We start from the raw sequence: 17,571 nt of genomic DNA on the forward strand, positions 1-17,571 counted from the left end.
TCCTTCCTTTTCAGTGCTGAAGAAGGGTCTCGGCCCCAAAATGTCAACTATTTATTCATTACCATAGATGCTGCCTGACCTGCTGAGTTCCTCCCGCAATTTTTTTTTGTGTATTACTTTGTTCTCAAGAAAAGATTTTCCATTCTAGAATATCTGAGATGTTCCCCTTCTTCAAAGAACGTGGTTTCCCTTCCTCTACCATTGATACTGCCCTCATCCACATCTCTTCCATTTTCTTTACACTATATTCCTGCTGCCATAACAGGGACAGAGTTCCCCTTCTCCTAACCTACCACCCCAAAAGCCTCCACATCTAACACGTCATTCTCTGTAACTTCTGCCATCTTCAATAGGATCCTACCACTAAACATATCTTTCGCTCACCCCCACTCTCTGCTTTCTGCAGGATCACTCTCTACTGGATCCCTTATCCACTCGTTCTCCCTCCCTACTGATCTCTCTCCTGGCATTTACCTCTGCAAGCAGGATAAGTGCTATACTGCCCCTTCACCTCATCCTTCACCAACATTCAGGGCCCAAAACAGTCCTTCCAAATGAGGAGACACTTCACCTGTGAGTTTTTTTGGGTTATCTACTGTATCTGGTGCTTACAATATGGCCTCTTCAACATCAGTGAGACTGTAAGACCATAAGATATAGGAGCAGTAGGCCCATTGGCCCGTCGAGTCTGCTCCGCCATTCAATCCTGGGCTGATCCAATTCTTCCAATCATCCCCACACCCCTGCCTTCTCCCCATACCCTTTGATGCCCTGGCATCAGAATTTGCATCTTTTTATTTTAATAACTTCAAATAATTATTCTATATCTTACATTTATACCTATTGCAGTCTAACCTTTTGCTATTCACTATGCCTGTAACCATTCTATTCACCAGGTGCAATCATCTATTTGTTAATAAATATTGCTGCTTTAATCAATCACAGAAATTTCTCTATATGTCCACCTCACAACCATAGCACCACGCACCACACACACACACACACACACACACACACACACACACACACACACACTTCCCTGTCCTGTAAACCCATTTCCCATTTCTGATGCAAGGTCATTGGCTTCTCTCTCTGCAGATTCTTGGGGTGAGGTTGCAGAGGTTATCATTTTCTCCCAACCTTCCTACATGTATAACTAATTGGTGGTCCTAATTGGTGGTGGCATCCGTCGGTCTCGAGAGACCATGGATCTGCGCCTGGAGTTTCCAGGGCGCGGGCCTGGGCAGGGTTGTATGGGAGACCGGCAGTTGCCCAAGCTGCAGGCTTTCCCCTCTCCGTGCCACCGATGTTGTCCAAGAGAAGGGCACTAGGACCCATGCAGCTTGGCACCGGTGACGTTGCAGAGCAATGTATTGTTAAGTGCCTTGCTCAAGGACACAAACACACTGCCTCAGCTGAAGCTCGACCTTCAGGTTATTAGTCTGATGCCTTGCTGGTGTGCAAGGGCCATGCTTGCTAGGGTCATGCACCAACACATACCTAATTATTATGCCCTGAAATTTGTTTAGCTGTAAATTAGCCATTCTCTGGACTGGGTAACTGAATGCTGTCTCCCACCAGGGATCTCCACTTTATAAAGGAACTAGAGGCAACTGACTTCATAATACACCTCATTTACTGGGCCTAAATCCTCAACTCCATACTCTGCAAGGAATGCAGACAGATGTAGAGTTAACAAATAAACTCTTCTCAGGGTTCCAGCTGGGTACAGGTATCAATTATAACTGATGTTTTGATGACAAACTCTGCTATCTTCTTTAGGGTTGATGCCTGAGGCATGTTTAGTCTGGAGGTATTGATAACCCCATAGTCTGTCCCTCCTGATTGGTTAGTCCTCATCCAATCAGGTTATTGCTCTACAACCCAGATTACAATCAAATTCCAGTTCTTACTCAAAGCAAGACCTTCAGATTTTTTTTGAAATTCTTTTTCTCCAGTTTTATTTCAATGGCTTCCTTTACCAGGCAGTTCAAAAAGCCATTGGCACAACACAGTAGTTTTGTGCCTTTGAAGTCAATGCTATGGCGATTGCAAATATAGTGTTCTGCTTTGGGAGGTTGGTTATGACTAGACTGAACTCCTGCCTCAGCAAGGACTTGGACCACAATAGGTCAATGGCAGATGCAATCTCAATGGCTCCCCACACGGCTTTAGACCAGCTGGACAACACAAGCATATACATTAGAATGTTGTTCATTGACTATAGTTCAGCGTTTAATACCATCATTCCCACAATCCTGATTGAGAAGTTGCAGAACATGGGCCTCTACACCTCCCTCTACAATTGGACCTTCTACTTCTTAACTGGAAGACCACAGTCTGTGCAGATTGGTGACAACATATTCTCTTTGCTGACGCTCAACACTGGCACACCTCAGGGGTGTGTGCTTAGCTCACTGCTCTACTTTCTATATAACATGACTGTATGGCTAGGGATAGCTCAAATATCATCTATAAATTTGCTGACGATACAACCATTGTTTATAGAATCTCAGGTGATGACGAGAGGGAGTACAGGAGTGAGATACGCCAACTAGTGGAGTGGTGCTGCAGCAACAACCTGGCGCTCAACGTCAGTAAGACGAAAGAGCTGATTGTGAACTTCTGGAAGGTTAAGACGAAGGAACACATACCAATCCTCATAGAGGGATCAGAAGTGGAGAGAGTGAGCAACTTCAAGATCCTGGTTGTCAAGATCTCTGAGGATCTAACCTGGTCCCAACATATCGATGTAGTTATAAAAGGCAAGACAATGCCTATACTTTATTAATAATACTTTATTTACTGAATTAGCATGTCAACAAATATACACAAAAACTTCTATAGATGTACATGGGGTACATTCTGACAGGCTGCATCACTGTCTGGTACGGAGGGGCTACTGCACAGGATCAAAAGAAGCTGCAGAAGGTTGTAAATCTAGTCAGCTCCATCATAGGTACTAGCCTACAAAGTACCCAGGACACTTTCAGGGAGCGGTGTCTCAGAAAGGCATTGTCCATTATTAAGGACCTCCAGCACCCAGGGCATGCCCTTTTCTCACTGTTACCATCAGGTAGGAGGTACAGAAACCTGAAGGCACTCACTCAGCGATTCAGGAACAGCTTCTTCCCCTCTGCAATCCGATTCTTAAATGGACAATGGACACCAGCTCACTTTCTTTTAATATAGGGAATTACTTCTTTTGCACATTTTTTAAATCTATTCAATATATGTAATTGATTTACTTATCTATTTATTTGTTTATTTTATTTATTATTAGTTTTATTTGTTTCTCTGTTAGATTATAAATTGCTTTGAACTGCTGCTGCTAAGTTAACAAATTTCACGTCACATGCCGGTGATAATAAACCTGATTCTGATTCTGATTTGTAATTGAAACTTTGTTTTTCTTCGATATCTGTACTGGCTGGAAGCTTGAGATGAGTTTATTGCTTCTTCCGATGCAGGGTTGTAATGGTACGTGATTTTAACATCCCTCACATTGATTGGAACTGCCATAGTCCAAAAGGGTTAGATAGGGAAGAATGTGTTAAATGTGTCCAGGAAAGTTTTCTGACATAATATGTAGAAGGGACTACCAGAGAAGGTCTGTAATCAATTTCCTCCTGGGAAATGAGGCAGGGCAATTGGCTGATTGGTCAGTGAGGGAGCACTTTGGGACTAGTGGCCATGATTCTATTAGTTTGAAGATAATGATAGGACTGGGTGACAAGTTATAGTCCTAAATTGGAACAAGGCTAATTATGATGATAATAGACAAGAGCTTGCAAAGTTTGATTGGGAGAGGCTGTGTGTGGTTTAAAGCCTGGCAAATGGAGACTTCTAAAAGTGAGATGAGGAGAGTTTCACCATGTTCTGTTAGAGTGAAGGGCAAGATCAGTAGGATTAGCAAACCTTGCTTCTGAGGAATATTGAGGTGCTGGTCAGACAATGGAGAAGGTATATGTCAGGTTTAGGCAGCTGGAATCAGGTGAGTCCCTTGAGAAGTACAAGTGATGTACAAGTACACTTACAAAGGAAATTCAGAGGGCAGAAAGGAATGTGAAATATCCTTGGCAGATGTAGAATCTTAAAAGATTAAAAGTATATTTAAAGCAAAAGGATATCAAGGGAGAGGGTTGTTTCCTTTAGGATCAGTGTGGTTATCCAAGTGCGGAGCCCTCGGAAATGAGCAAGGTCTTAATTGAATTCTTCATCTGCACTTACAATGAAGGACATGAAAACTAGTGAGTTCAGAGAAGAATGCAGTGTTATTCTGAAGTATGTCAACATTCTGTAGGAGGAGGTAAAGGTATCTCAATGTACACAAAAGTGAATAGATCCCTGGTATTTCCTTGGATGTTGTGACAAGCAAAGGAGGAGATTGCTGGGGTCTGAACTTTTTTAGCCATGAGTGAGGTACCAGAAGACTGGAGGATGGCTAATGCAGTGCCATTTTTTAAGAAGGCCTGCAATGAGAAGTTGGAGAACAACAGGCCAATGAACCTTACCTCAATGGTGCAAAAGTTACTGAAGGGATTCTCAGGGACAAGCTTTCTTTGTATTTGGAAAGATAAGGTCAGATTAAGGATAGACAGCATGGTTTTGTTCCTGGGAGGTAACGATACACAAATTTGAGATTTTTGAGGAGATAGCCAAGAGGAATGATGAGGACAGGGCATTAGATGGTAACTACATAGACTTAAGACAGGTCTTTGACAACATCCTTCCTGTTAGGTTGTCTATAAGTTTGGAATAGATAGAATCCAGGGTGAGTTAGCAAATTAGACTCAAAATTGTCAGTGGTAGAGGGCAGAGAGTGGTAGTTGAAGATTGCTTTTCTGATTGGAGACCTATAATCAGTGGCATGATGCAGGAATCATTGTGGGGTCCTTCATTGCCCTTCGTATACAGTATATTAATTTTTTGGAAAAGAATGTAGGTGGCATGCGTCGTAAGTTTACAGATAACACCAAGATTGTTGATTTATTCAAAGGTGAAATAAATTGTCTAAGGTCTAACAACAAGATCTACTTCAAATGGGGAAGTGGGCAAAGGAATCTCTAATGGAATTTAACTCAGACAAGTGCAAAGGTATCCATTTTGAGAAATTAATCCAGGCCAGGCAGTAGACAGTGATTGGTGAAGCCTGGAGGAATGAACAGTGAGACCAAGTGAACGTACACAATTCCCTGAAATGATGACACAGGTTCACAGAGTGGTGAAGAAGGCATATATTAACCTTGTCTTCAGCAACCAAAGCAGTGACATAGAAGTTAGAACATCATGTTATAGTTGTAGAAATCACTGGTTAACCTAGAGTTAAAGTAGTGTGTACAGTACAGATGGTCACACTGTAGGAAGAAAGTGAATCAGGGAGCATTCAGTCACACTGGGTACTTTGGGGGATTTCCAGGAGCAGTGCTCCTGCCAGGGAATCAACTGTTTTATAGACAGTAATAATCATATTTTAATCTGAATGTAATCACTGTCTTGTAAATACTGCAACACTTGTACTTTGTGTCTTTGTCGTGTAAATAAACTTTTATAGTTTTGTTAAAAAAAAGAATGTGAATAAGCAGAAAACATTCCTCAGCCTGGACTGGGGTGCTTGATTTGGAAGGAGATATTCGATAAGTTGTGACTGTTTTCTTTGGATTGATAAAGGGTGAGGAGTGACCTTATTGAGGTTTATGAAATAATGAGGGGTATAGATCGAGTATATAGTTGCAGATTTTTTCTCAGGCTACGTGGAATCTAAAGTGAGAGGGCATAGGTTTAATGTGAGAAGAAAAGGATTTAAAGGGAACCCAAGGGACAAATTTTTCACACAAACAGTGATGGTGAAACTTATTACCAGGAGAGGTGGTAGAGGCAGGTATAATTAATGTAATTTTTTAAGACATTAGACAGGTATTGTCCATGCACAGGAAAAGTTTAGAGGGATATGGGCTAAACACAGGCACATGCTATCAATGTACTCTACATAGGCATTTTGGTCAGCATAGATTAGTTGGGCCAAGGATCATGTTTCCATGCAGTACCTTCCAAAAGACTATGAGAGATAAGAAGTAAATATTGACCTTGCCAGGGACAACTGTGCCTGATCAATGAATTGTTTGAACCTGGGGCCCAAGTCCATAGATCCATGAAAGTGGCTGCACAGGTTGATAGGGTGGTAAAGAAAGCATATGGTATGCTTGCTTTTATTAGTCAAGAGCTCAAGAGTAAAGAAACTGCATTGCTGCTTTATGAAACTCTAATTAAACCACATGTGGAGTATTGCTTTTAATGCTGCTTGTCCCATTATGAGGAAAATTGTGAAGGCTTTGGAGAGGTACAAAAGAGGTTTACCACAATTTTGGATCAGAGAGCACGTATTCTGGGGAGAGGTTGGACAAACTTGGGTTGTTTTCTCTGGAGCAGTGGAGGCTGAGGGGAGACCTGATACAAAGTCGACAGCTGGTATCTTCTTCTCAGGGTTGAAATGTCTAATACTACAGGGCATGCATTTAATGTGAGAAGTGGCAAGTTCAAAGGAAATATGCATGACAAATTCTTTTTTGTTTTAAAAATAATAGTGTGGTGGGTGCCTGGAATGCTCTGCCAGGTGTATTAGGGGAGGAAAATTTGATAAAGGCAATTAAGAGGCTCTCGGTAAAGCACATGAATTAGCCAAAAATGGAGGATTATGGGTGTTGTGCAAGAAGAGATTAGTTTATTTTGTCTTTTAATTATCAGTTAAATTAGGTTTGCACCACCTCAAAGGACTTGTTCCTGTGCTATGTTCTATGTTCTATTGTCTCTGTCTATTTGTTAATTTTAGCACTTTGGACTTAATCACAGACTATTTACAACCACATAAATCAGATGACCATGTTTTCATGATCCAGGTTTCTCAATAATTCTTTCACTCTGCATTTAATTTCCACTCTCACCAAATGCTCACTAATTTCACTTCCGTTCAACAGTATGCCTTAAGATCTTGGCTCTTGCAGTTGCATTTTCTTATAATCTCAGGTAAACACAATTTATACTTTTGTTTATTTTTGAATATTTATATACACTCTGATAAACATTACTGCTTATATAAAATAAGTAGTTGGCATACCAAGTTTGTTGTGTCTGCGCACAACTACATATCAATTAACAAAGCATGCACTTGAAAGATGTCTTTAACTGGTGTATTCACATTGCAGCAAAAGAGCAATGTGCATGCATAGACAGCAGATCATGCATAGTGCTAAGGGGATTCATTGCTTTAAAAGAAGTAGATCCATACATTACAAAGTTATTCATGGTTTCTTTGCTGCTGAAGTGGGGCAGTTTTTATCAGGGCTTAACCTTTTAATATGGCTGATCAGATGTTGCATTTTGGTGACCACTTACAAGTCCTCAGCTTCCGCTTTAGGGTTAGAACATCAGGAAAGGCAACAGAAAACATTCAGTTTTTAGTTTTTCATATGACAGTAATAATGGATCGCCTGTGGCATTGTTGACAGTAAGTGAAGCCTTTCCAAAGCAGGCAAGAAAAGGGACTAGACCTCTTGAGGGTATATATGCTGAAGAAAATGTAATTAGATTTCTATTATACTCTGTCTCACTATCTCTTCTCACCTTGTCAAAAGTGAGCTACTGCATTTTCATCACCTGGTTTTAACTTCTAAGATTTTGCCTTCAGCTACTTTACTGTTTAATTTCCTTTCTCCAAGGGTACTGAACAGGAAATCACAGACTTGGAACATGCATTTCCTCAGTGTGTACATTGTGTGTGAAGGAGGAATGCACTGTTAATATGTTTCCTGGCTCCTGCAGACTTACATAAACACAAGTTCCATAAACTAACACATTTTACCTCATGAAACAGTGCAATCTAATCATCTGTGCAGTCTGCAGATTTTATAGAAAAGGATGCAAAGATGATTTTAACAAGAATACATAAAAATGAATAAAAGTGGCAATTTCCATGACAATTCCTTATTTTTCTAATTAATTCTCATGAAAGTGCATAGTTCTGTAATATTATTTCTGAGTTAAGAACAGCAGATGGTGGTGCTTCTATTTCACTTAGAGGAGTTCATTAACAGAATTGCACAGTGGAGCATTTTTGTATGAAATCATAATTTGTCTGAAATGAGTGTTTTTAGGACACGGAAGATACTTTAGCTACAAGATATCACGTTATAAAGTATTTTATTTGGACACTTTGGTTTCAAACCTCAGTCTCTAAAGTAATAATATGGTTATAAAAATCATTATAGATTAAAGACATGTTCTGCTGACAAATGTTTTCCATAACTCCATGCAAAGACATAATGGTAGCAGCAGAGAGAGAGAGAGAGAGAGAGAGAGAGAGAGAGAGAGAAGAAACAGGCACTTTCAGACACAATTAAAATTACAATAGGCGAAAGTCTGTCAATTCCGGTTGACTTAATAAATAGAGTAATGGCAGAAGCAAACAATTATTTGATCATAATTTGAATGTACAGTATATGCTTATTCAAAACAATACCACTCAGTACATCATGACAAATCGTAGTGATAGGATTTAATGTGTGATGGCATGTATGTGCAATTTTGGATGGAAAAATAAGTAAAGGAAAGTTAACTACATCCTTGTATCAGCTAGAAGTACTTCATACCATCATCTCCCACAAGAGGGCTATACTGCTTCCCCATAAATATCCAAACAGATTGTATCCATCAATTTAAAGTTCTGTTTAACTAGATTGCACTGTTATGGCATGTGTCTTTGAATAAGATGTTCACATTCAAAATAACAGTGTAGTTATGGTAACAGAGACATTTTGTACAAAATCTGACAAACAATTCTTTCCTCAATTAGTAAAATATGAAAAGAGATTTGGAGTCAAAAAATAAGACAAATCAAAATTGCTTTCTGCCTCAACAGATGATTTTCTAGGATCAGATAAATATTTAGAAAACCAAAGGACATGAACAAATTAAAAAATTCATCATTATATTCAACATTGAAATAGATAACATTCAAGTAAGTTGCTTTAAAATGCATCTTTAAGTAAAGTCAAGTAAATTGTTATAATTTGGAAATGTTTAAAAATCAACATAGAAAAAGCATTTTGCTGGAATTGTGGTATGTTTGGATTGCCACAATTTTTTAGTAACGAGATGACACAGGATTCCAATGTGTAGGGGTTGTTGTTTATTCTGACTTCGTATACAAGCATTTGGTCCTTCTTCAAGCCTGTCTTTCATTATGTGCTTTGGCTGAAATATTGTCTATGTTGTTTAACATTTTCCAGCATGTAGGAAAAAGACTACCAGTGTGGAGATCTAAATGCACTCCATATTTTACTCAAAGTGCTAAACTATCAAATCTGAACCAGATTGCAACAAGTAATATTATGCTGGTTTATATTAATGGAATGTACATTGACTTTGTTTACCTGAATGTCACTTACTATCAGTGTTCAATCGCTGATTTAAATCAGTTCATTTTATCACAGAATCTCTTCAAGACAGGGCAGAAAGACAGAAAGAAAACTAAATGTAAAGAAATAAGTCCTATAATCATAATCCCATAAATCAATAGCACCACAGCAACAGTAATTCCCCTATTCCAGGGAGCTGAGTGTTATGTTTATACCAAAATTAAATTATATCAAATCTGCTCCTAAAAATTTGCAAAGTCTGTGAATTTACAACCATAGGTTTTGCAGAATAGACAAGTACACTACATTAATGTATTACCATTGGGAGCTGCTTTGAAATCAATGCCAGTATAAAGCAAATGAAGATTTATTTCTGGAATTGACCAAAGCAAATATAAATAAACATTTCTAACTTTGTTAAAAAAGAGTTAAGTTATCCATAACATAGGTAACTTTCCTATGACAATTAAATGCCTATCCAAACTATTGACAGTACATCAAATCTAAGGCATATTATTTTGTAATATAAATTATTCTAAATTGGAAATGATAGTAATGATTCCACAGTAGATTATAAACAGATTTGCAACACACATCTCTGACCACTTCTTTGCACAATTATTTATTTTGAATTAGTAAATGCTTTTGTTAAAATAATATCCATAGAATCTCATTTAGACGATATGACATAGAAGCTTAATTAGGCCATTTGGCCCATCAAGTCTGCTCCGCCATTTAATCATGGCTGATCCTTTTCTCGTCTCCTCAGCCCCACTCCCCAGCCTTCTCCCCGTAACCTTTGATGCCGCGTCCAATCAAGAACCTATCAAGCTCTGCCTTAAATACTCCCTCCACAGCTGCCTGTAGTAAGAAATTCCACAAATTCAACACCCTCTGGTTAAAGAATTTTCTCTGCTATTTGCTTTAAATGGATGTCCCTCTAATCCTGAGGCTATGCCCTCTCGTTCCAGATTCCCCCACCATGGGCAACACCCTTTCCATATCTACCCTGTCTAAGCCTTTCAACATTCGAAAAGGTTCAGTGAGATCCCCCATCATCTTTCTAAATTCCAGCAAGGACAGACCCAGGGTTCCAATATTTATTAAATACAAGATACCAGGCTTGTATATTAAAATAGAATCAACGAGATGTTCAAAGATGAAAAGTTAGTGTATGAAGATGTACATTAATAAAATCAACTTTTTTTCTCAAGATTGTTTCAAAATGTGGAACACAAATATGTCCCAACCATACTAATAGAAGTTCCTTGTATCACATTGAAATATGATTAAAATGGAAATCAATTCAGTTTGATAGGTAGGTAGCTCAGAAGACTGCATGAAATAACAATGTATTGTTGAAAGACATTCCTGCTCTGTTTTATAGATATACAGCTAAGTTATTGTGGATTCTGTGGTAAATGTTGCATTTATATTCTTTTATAAATATCACTAATTAAATATGTTGCTATTTCAAAGAACTGTTTATGATAGACATAATTTAGCAAAAAAAATTATTTACAACATATTCTTGTTTACACTTACACTCTGTTGAGACTATGTCATTCTCATGCTCAGCACCAAATGCTGTTTCAAGCCTATCATGGGAAGAGGCTGTACTCAAAGCTTCCTCGAGGAAATACAACATTCCCATCAACTTCTGGCAACCTCTGCACCTGATGAGCAGAGTACCTCAAAGTGTACAGAAAACAATGGAAGGAACACACCAGCTCACAATATATCCAATCAGGGACCTGGAAAATGTCTGCAGATCCCACATTGCACTGCCCTCATTGGCTGCCTCAGAGCCTGCAAACCTGGAAGAGAGGCAAGTTATAAGCAATGTCAATGCCTAAGATGATTAAGAATCTGCTTCAGTACATGAGATCATTAAACCTGCATATTCAAAATGTGTAAAGTATTATTTTTTGATAAATATATTTAAACCTTCAGAAAGAAATCAATGCATTTGGTAAATGACTTCTTGGTGCTCAAATTTGTATCACTTGGAAAATCATCTGAACATCTTCATGATTTATTTCTAATAACTAGTTCACATTGCTACTTTGCTTCAGCAGCTTCTGCACAATGGAACGAGTCCAACTTCTCCAACCTCATCAGCAGAAGTGTGGGAACAATCACTTTGACACCTTCTCCATAATAATCCTTAAATAGCCATGAAATTGTGACTTTCCCAACACAAGCACTTAATGCACATATTAAATTACAAAATCCCCAAGATACAAAAGTTATTGGAATAAAGAAAGGTAACTTAAGAACTGGTAGATTCCTAGAATTTCAAATGTTTAATTTAGCAGCTGAGAACTGTTTTAACTCACCAATACAGGTCGCAAATTTAAATATCATGCAACATCTAGACAGTTAAGTTTAATAGATTTCTACCATATTGGATACCACTCTCCCTCCCTTGTAGTGTCTTTGTATGCTTGACTAATTTGTAACCATTCAATGCATTGCAGATGGCATGACACCTTCATACTTTCTGCTTATAATGATTGCAGTAACCAGCCAGCACTAAACATGTTCATTGGATTAGCAGATCAGCCATTATTATTCTGTAATTAGTTCCAGTTAAAATAAGATTGCAAGGCTCATTTGGGCTCCTATAATGCATCAGGATGGGCAGGTGAATGGGGTCTGGAAGTGAGAGTTCAATTAGTGGAAGATGGTTACCATGGAGCCTCCTCCAGGTGCAGCAATCTGTCCTCCAGCTGTTGAACTAGATGAGTTAGATTTTTGCCCCATTATAATGAATGGAGCACAGACATGATGCCATCTCTCAGGACAGGACCCAGCATCCTTGCTCTAGCACTGCATTACTGCCACCTCTCACAGGTAACTCCACAGCCAACCTCCTGGATAGAGCACTTATGGGGGATGGGCTGTCATGTTGAAGTTGCTGAGGCCTTACTTGGAATACTGTGTGCAATTTTGGTCACTGATGCACAAGAAATATGTAAATAAATAAATATGTGAAAAAGTTCAGAGAACATTTACACTGATTTTGCCAGGACAGGAGGACCTGAGCTATATGGAAAGGTTGAATAGGTTAGGACTTTATTTCTTGGAATGTGAAAGATTGAGGGGAAATTTGATAGGGGTATACAAAATTGAGGGGTATGAATAGGGTAAATGCATCAGGCTTTTTCCACTGGGATTGGGTGGGACAACTAGAGGTCATGGGTTAAAGGGGAAAGGTGAAAAGTTTAAGGAGAATATGAGGGGAAACAACTTCACATGGAGGGTCATGAGAGTATGGAATGAGAGCCAATGCAAGTGGTGCATGTAAGCTCTGCTTCAATGTTTAAGAGAAGTTTGGATGGGTACATGGATGGCAGAAGCATGAAGGGCTATGGTGCTGGTGCAGATCAATGTGAGTAGGCAGTTTAAAAAGTTTGACATGGACTAGAAGAGCCAAAGTAGCTATTTCTATACTGTAATTTCCTCTGACTCTAGGACTATCTCTGATTTCTCACAAACCACAATTTGATGGCATTTTGCAAATGTTGCCAATCTTTCGTAGCATAGTCTGGAAGGAGTTGGAACCATAAACACTCATTGTTACAGACAACTTGTCACTGGTAGTTCCCTGAGGATAATGTTGTGTCAGCAAATGGTGACACCTTTCATTGAGAACATTTTACGTCAAAACAGAAATGCCTCATACATAGTTTCTTGCTGAAGTTCAATTGGGCAAATTGCTCCTTGAAGAACTAGAATATACATTGCGCCTCTTGTAGAATCATTTCTCCCTCTCTCTGCCCTTTTTCTTCACCCATCTTGCCTGTTCTGCATGGTCTCTGCTCATTCTCCCAGTTAGTCCATGGGGAGTACCTTTGATTGAGAGCAACTGATTTGGCCTTAAAATATCCAAGTGATGTTTTAGTATCCATCTCTTTATTTTCTGCAGACACTAGCAACTTGAAACAATCAAGGAAAGCACCAAATACTTGAAGAATATCAACAACTAGCAATAGTGATCATTGTGCAAATATTATTATAGTTTATGATGCCTCAAAATAATACTTCTGGACTATAAATCTACTCAAGTATAAAATAATAAAAATGCCTCAAAGGCCCATTGCAAACTTGAGCAGAGTATGAGGTTACTACTGACCTAAACCAGCCAGTCTTGTCAAGCTTTCCTCAACATTACATACTGGAGTGAAAAATAAATTGGCTCTAGGTGACGGATCTTGATCTGAAATGTTGTCTGCCTATTCCCCCCCCCCCCCCCCGCCTGACCCACTGAATTCCACCAGCAGTTTGTCTTTTAGCTCCAGATTCGAGCTTCTGCAGTTGCTTGTGCCAATATTGTATGCCGCACATTTAATACCATTATATATGTCTTTCTTTCATTCTTCCATTAATTGCTATCTGGGCATATAGTGTGACCAGTATAAAATCATTAGCATGTATATGTACACAGATTAGTGCACATCTAACTGATACCACTTTCTGAGTTCTTGGGTTCCACTTTCCTAGCCGGTCTATGAACATCTGATCAGAAGTTGAATATGTAGCCTGAAAAGCAGCAGCAACATTAAATTGCAGATCCAAACAGTTGAATTTTTGTTATTGGAGATTGCAATTGGGAAATTATACTTGTAGGCTTGTTCTTCATTGAGATGTGCTTGTTAATACTAAGGAAAGTTATATACTGTACGACATTGTACTTTCCACACGTTATCATGCTAAATACTTAGCATTCAAGCAGTATTTCTGCAGTACAAAGTAATATGTTGAGGCAGAATTTGCTGGAATAGTAACAATAGTTTTAATGTATACATCATCAGCAAAGTGTAAACCATCCAGTACTGTGTAGGGAGGTAGAGCATGAGCATGATCATTTACAGGACAATTTGCCATTAGCCTCCTGAAGTGGCATTTTGACATTACCCTTGCAATGAACATCAAGAATTTGTTCCATTGAGCACATATTACCCATTGAACTCACTGCAAAAACCTGGAATTGCTGCTTATTGACATGAGGCCACATTTAATGATGGAGATGTATTTTTCTGCAATGTCTCATTCTCTGTGATCCAGAATGGAAACAATTGAACCTGTAAATCCTCCTTCCTGCAGGTAGAGAATTGTTCTCAAAGATTTTCTTATAACTCATAATTAATTATGTTTGTATATTTTCCTTTCTGTAAACACTATCCTACCTCTACCCTTCTTTTTGCATCTGTCTGGGATTATTTCACCACATTTTTTCCTCTGCTATTTTTCTCTCTCTAGTTTTGAAATCTATAAAGCTAATTGGGATATGGATCATTAATATTGTTATGCATTAATGTTTGAGAGTTCCTGTTGACCTCATCTGTTACAGGCAATTTGCATTTCTATAATTTGCAGTTCCACAATGTTTTCGAGCTGTGGAAATGTAAAAAAAAATCCAATTAAGAAAAATCAAGGCAATGAGTTGCCTCCAACAAATGTTGAGTTCCTCATTATTATGCTCACCAACTGCTGTCCATGGGATGCGATAACAATATTGAAAAACAGTAATTTATGTATGATACCTCACTCCAGGTTTGCAAGGTTTAATTTATGGAATTTAAGTAGGAGCTTCTTCTTACATAGACAGGAAAACAGCAGCATTAAATCTGGATGGTATTGTATCAAAAGTAATTCTGTTATGCTGACTTTCATCCTATCCGGCGACAGCTTTTACAGGGTGAAACAAATAACTTTTCCCAACACAAGTACAAATTTGTAATAATTCTCAGCTGCTCCTTGTTTTCTTTCCTTGTTTTTTGTCTTCTCTTCTTCTTGCCTCTTTTCTTGTTCCCAGGCTGATGAATGGTACACATCATGCTTCTGTACAATTGCTAAAAGATAAACAAAAAAATATCAGTTATTCAAAATCTTAACATGCAGAGCAGGAACTTTAGTAAGAGAAAAGACAATAGGCTGGGAGCTTTGCAATGGGAAATACATTTGTTATTGAGGGGCATAAAATAATTTACCAACAATATAAAAGTTTTATTTTTATTTTAGAGATAATGCACAGAACGGGCCTTTCTGGCCCAACAAGCTGTGCCACCCAGCAACACAGCTATTTAACACTAGTCTAATCACATTACAATTTACAATGACCAATTAATCTACTAACCAGTATGTCTTTGGACTGTGGTAGGAAACTGGAGCACCCAGAGGAAACCCAAGTGGTTACAGGGAGAATGTGCAAACTACTTACGGAGGCTGTTGGAATTGTACTCCAAAATCCAATGTCTTGAGCTGCAAAAGCACACACTAACTGCTGCACTACCCATGTTTCATTAAAATTGATCTTAATGATACTCTACATTCATTTTGCAACATACACACAAATGAGGAAGTGTGTGGATCCTGGTCGAACTGCGCCAAGTGGATCTATCACATTGTCCAGATAGTTTGCATTCTGGCCTGCTAAATGAAGCAAGGGGCAGAAATCCTGAACATACCAATAATAATCTTCCAAACATCATTAGCTCTGAGTGTTGGGACAGGTGGTAAATAGTGGTGGTGTTACCTGATTGGAGAACTGTAGATGTTGCATTCTTGTCATTTTAAAAAAATCAAAAATAACAGGCCAATTGATGATTAGAAAACTTTCAGAAATAATAAGTAGGAACAAAATTAGCACTTGGACAAGTGTGAGTTGACGTGGGAAGAGAATGGCCCTGATAAATGCAAAATGTATTCACTGAACTTAGTGAGATGACAGAGGGAGTCAGTGAAGGAACTGCAGTTGATTTAGTGAATGTGAACTCTTAAAAGTTGCTTGATAAAGTGCTGTATAATAGGATTATCACTGAGACTAAAGACAGTGAAATTAAAGGAGCAGTATTAGTATGGTAGAATATAGTTTACATAATCAGAATTAGTAGCAGTTTCTGATATGGAGTAAAATGTACAGTGATGATCTCCTGGGGTTGGTATTGGAACCTACTTTTCTTGATACATGTCAATGACTTGAACTTGGATGTACAAAACAAATGCTTCAAGTTTTAGATAGCCCTAGACTTGAAACCCTGAGGAGGACCTGAACGGACTTCAGTAATAGTGATCCAGCACATTGACATCAGGTAGTCGGTGATTGGCATGTCCTGGGATTGATGTTGAAAATTAAGGCCTGGGCGTCTGGAAGTTGAAGTCTATTAGCCAGAGCCAAGACTGTAAATTGCTGTGAGTCCACTGGGGAGGTCAATGCCCAGTGTCTCCAGGCCCATCGGAGGCCAGACTTGAGGTTGAAGGACTGCATGTGTGTGTGGGCACCCGACCTGGGTTTGAAGGACTGGGTATATGCGTGGGAGGAATGGGGCTTGTTTATACTGCTATTTTGTTGCTTGTTGTGTTCTGTGTAGTTCTACTGAGCATTGTTGGCATGTTATGTTGGCACGGGAATGTGTGGCAATACCTTGTGAGCTGCTGCCAGCACACCTTCCGGTGTGTTGATTGCTAATGGAAACAATGCATTTCACTCTCTGTCTCAATGTACACGTTACAAAGAAGAACAAGGATTTCAGGATGTATATTGTGTACATTTCTCTGATATTACATGGAACTATTGAAGAAATAAACTTGAATCTTGAGGTAATACTAGATCAGAATGATCATAGCTAGATGCAAAGGTAAACAATTGTCCAATTGAGATGTCTGAGAACTGCCAACAATGGGATCTCAGGTCTCACCTATTAACATGAAGTTAAACAGCCAACTCATCCAGCAATACAATTTCATTTTGAGACTCCTGTTTCACCAACAAGACCCCAAGAGTGGTCTACTTAGGGAGCAGAATCTGATCAGAACTGCAGTAGAAGTACAGCAATAAACTGACAAAGGAATTCAGCAAGTTGAGCAGCATCTACAGGTGGAAAGGAATTGTTGATATTTCAGGGTTGAAATCCTGCACCAGTTCATTTTACAGTATCATTACATCTTTGGGATAAGGGAAGAAACAAGAGTAACCAATGGAAACCCAGATAAGCACAGGGAGAAAATACAAATACTGCATAGTGCCTGAAATCAGGATCATACCTAGGTCCCAGGATATCAGATATCAGGGCTAACCACCATGCCACAAATAAAGTAAATCCAACAGACATTTGTACCTCCTTCATAATTATCATCTGCAGTTCATTATTTA

General features: G+C 38.8%; 1 long non-coding RNA gene across 4 annotated transcripts in view; it reads left to right on the top strand.

The window, feature by feature from the left end:
• LOC132399824 (uncharacterized) overlaps nt 1–17,571 on the top strand; it is a 150,032-nt gene that overhangs the window by 92,760 nt on the left and 39,701 nt on the right. The window lies entirely within an intron of this gene.

Source organism: Hypanus sabinus, chromosome 9 (assembly GCF_030144855.1).
Source record: "Hypanus sabinus isolate sHypSab1 chromosome 9, sHypSab1.hap1, whole genome shotgun sequence".
Classification (NCBI taxonomy): Eukaryota; Metazoa; Chordata; class Chondrichthyes; order Myliobatiformes; family Dasyatidae; genus Hypanus; species Hypanus sabinus.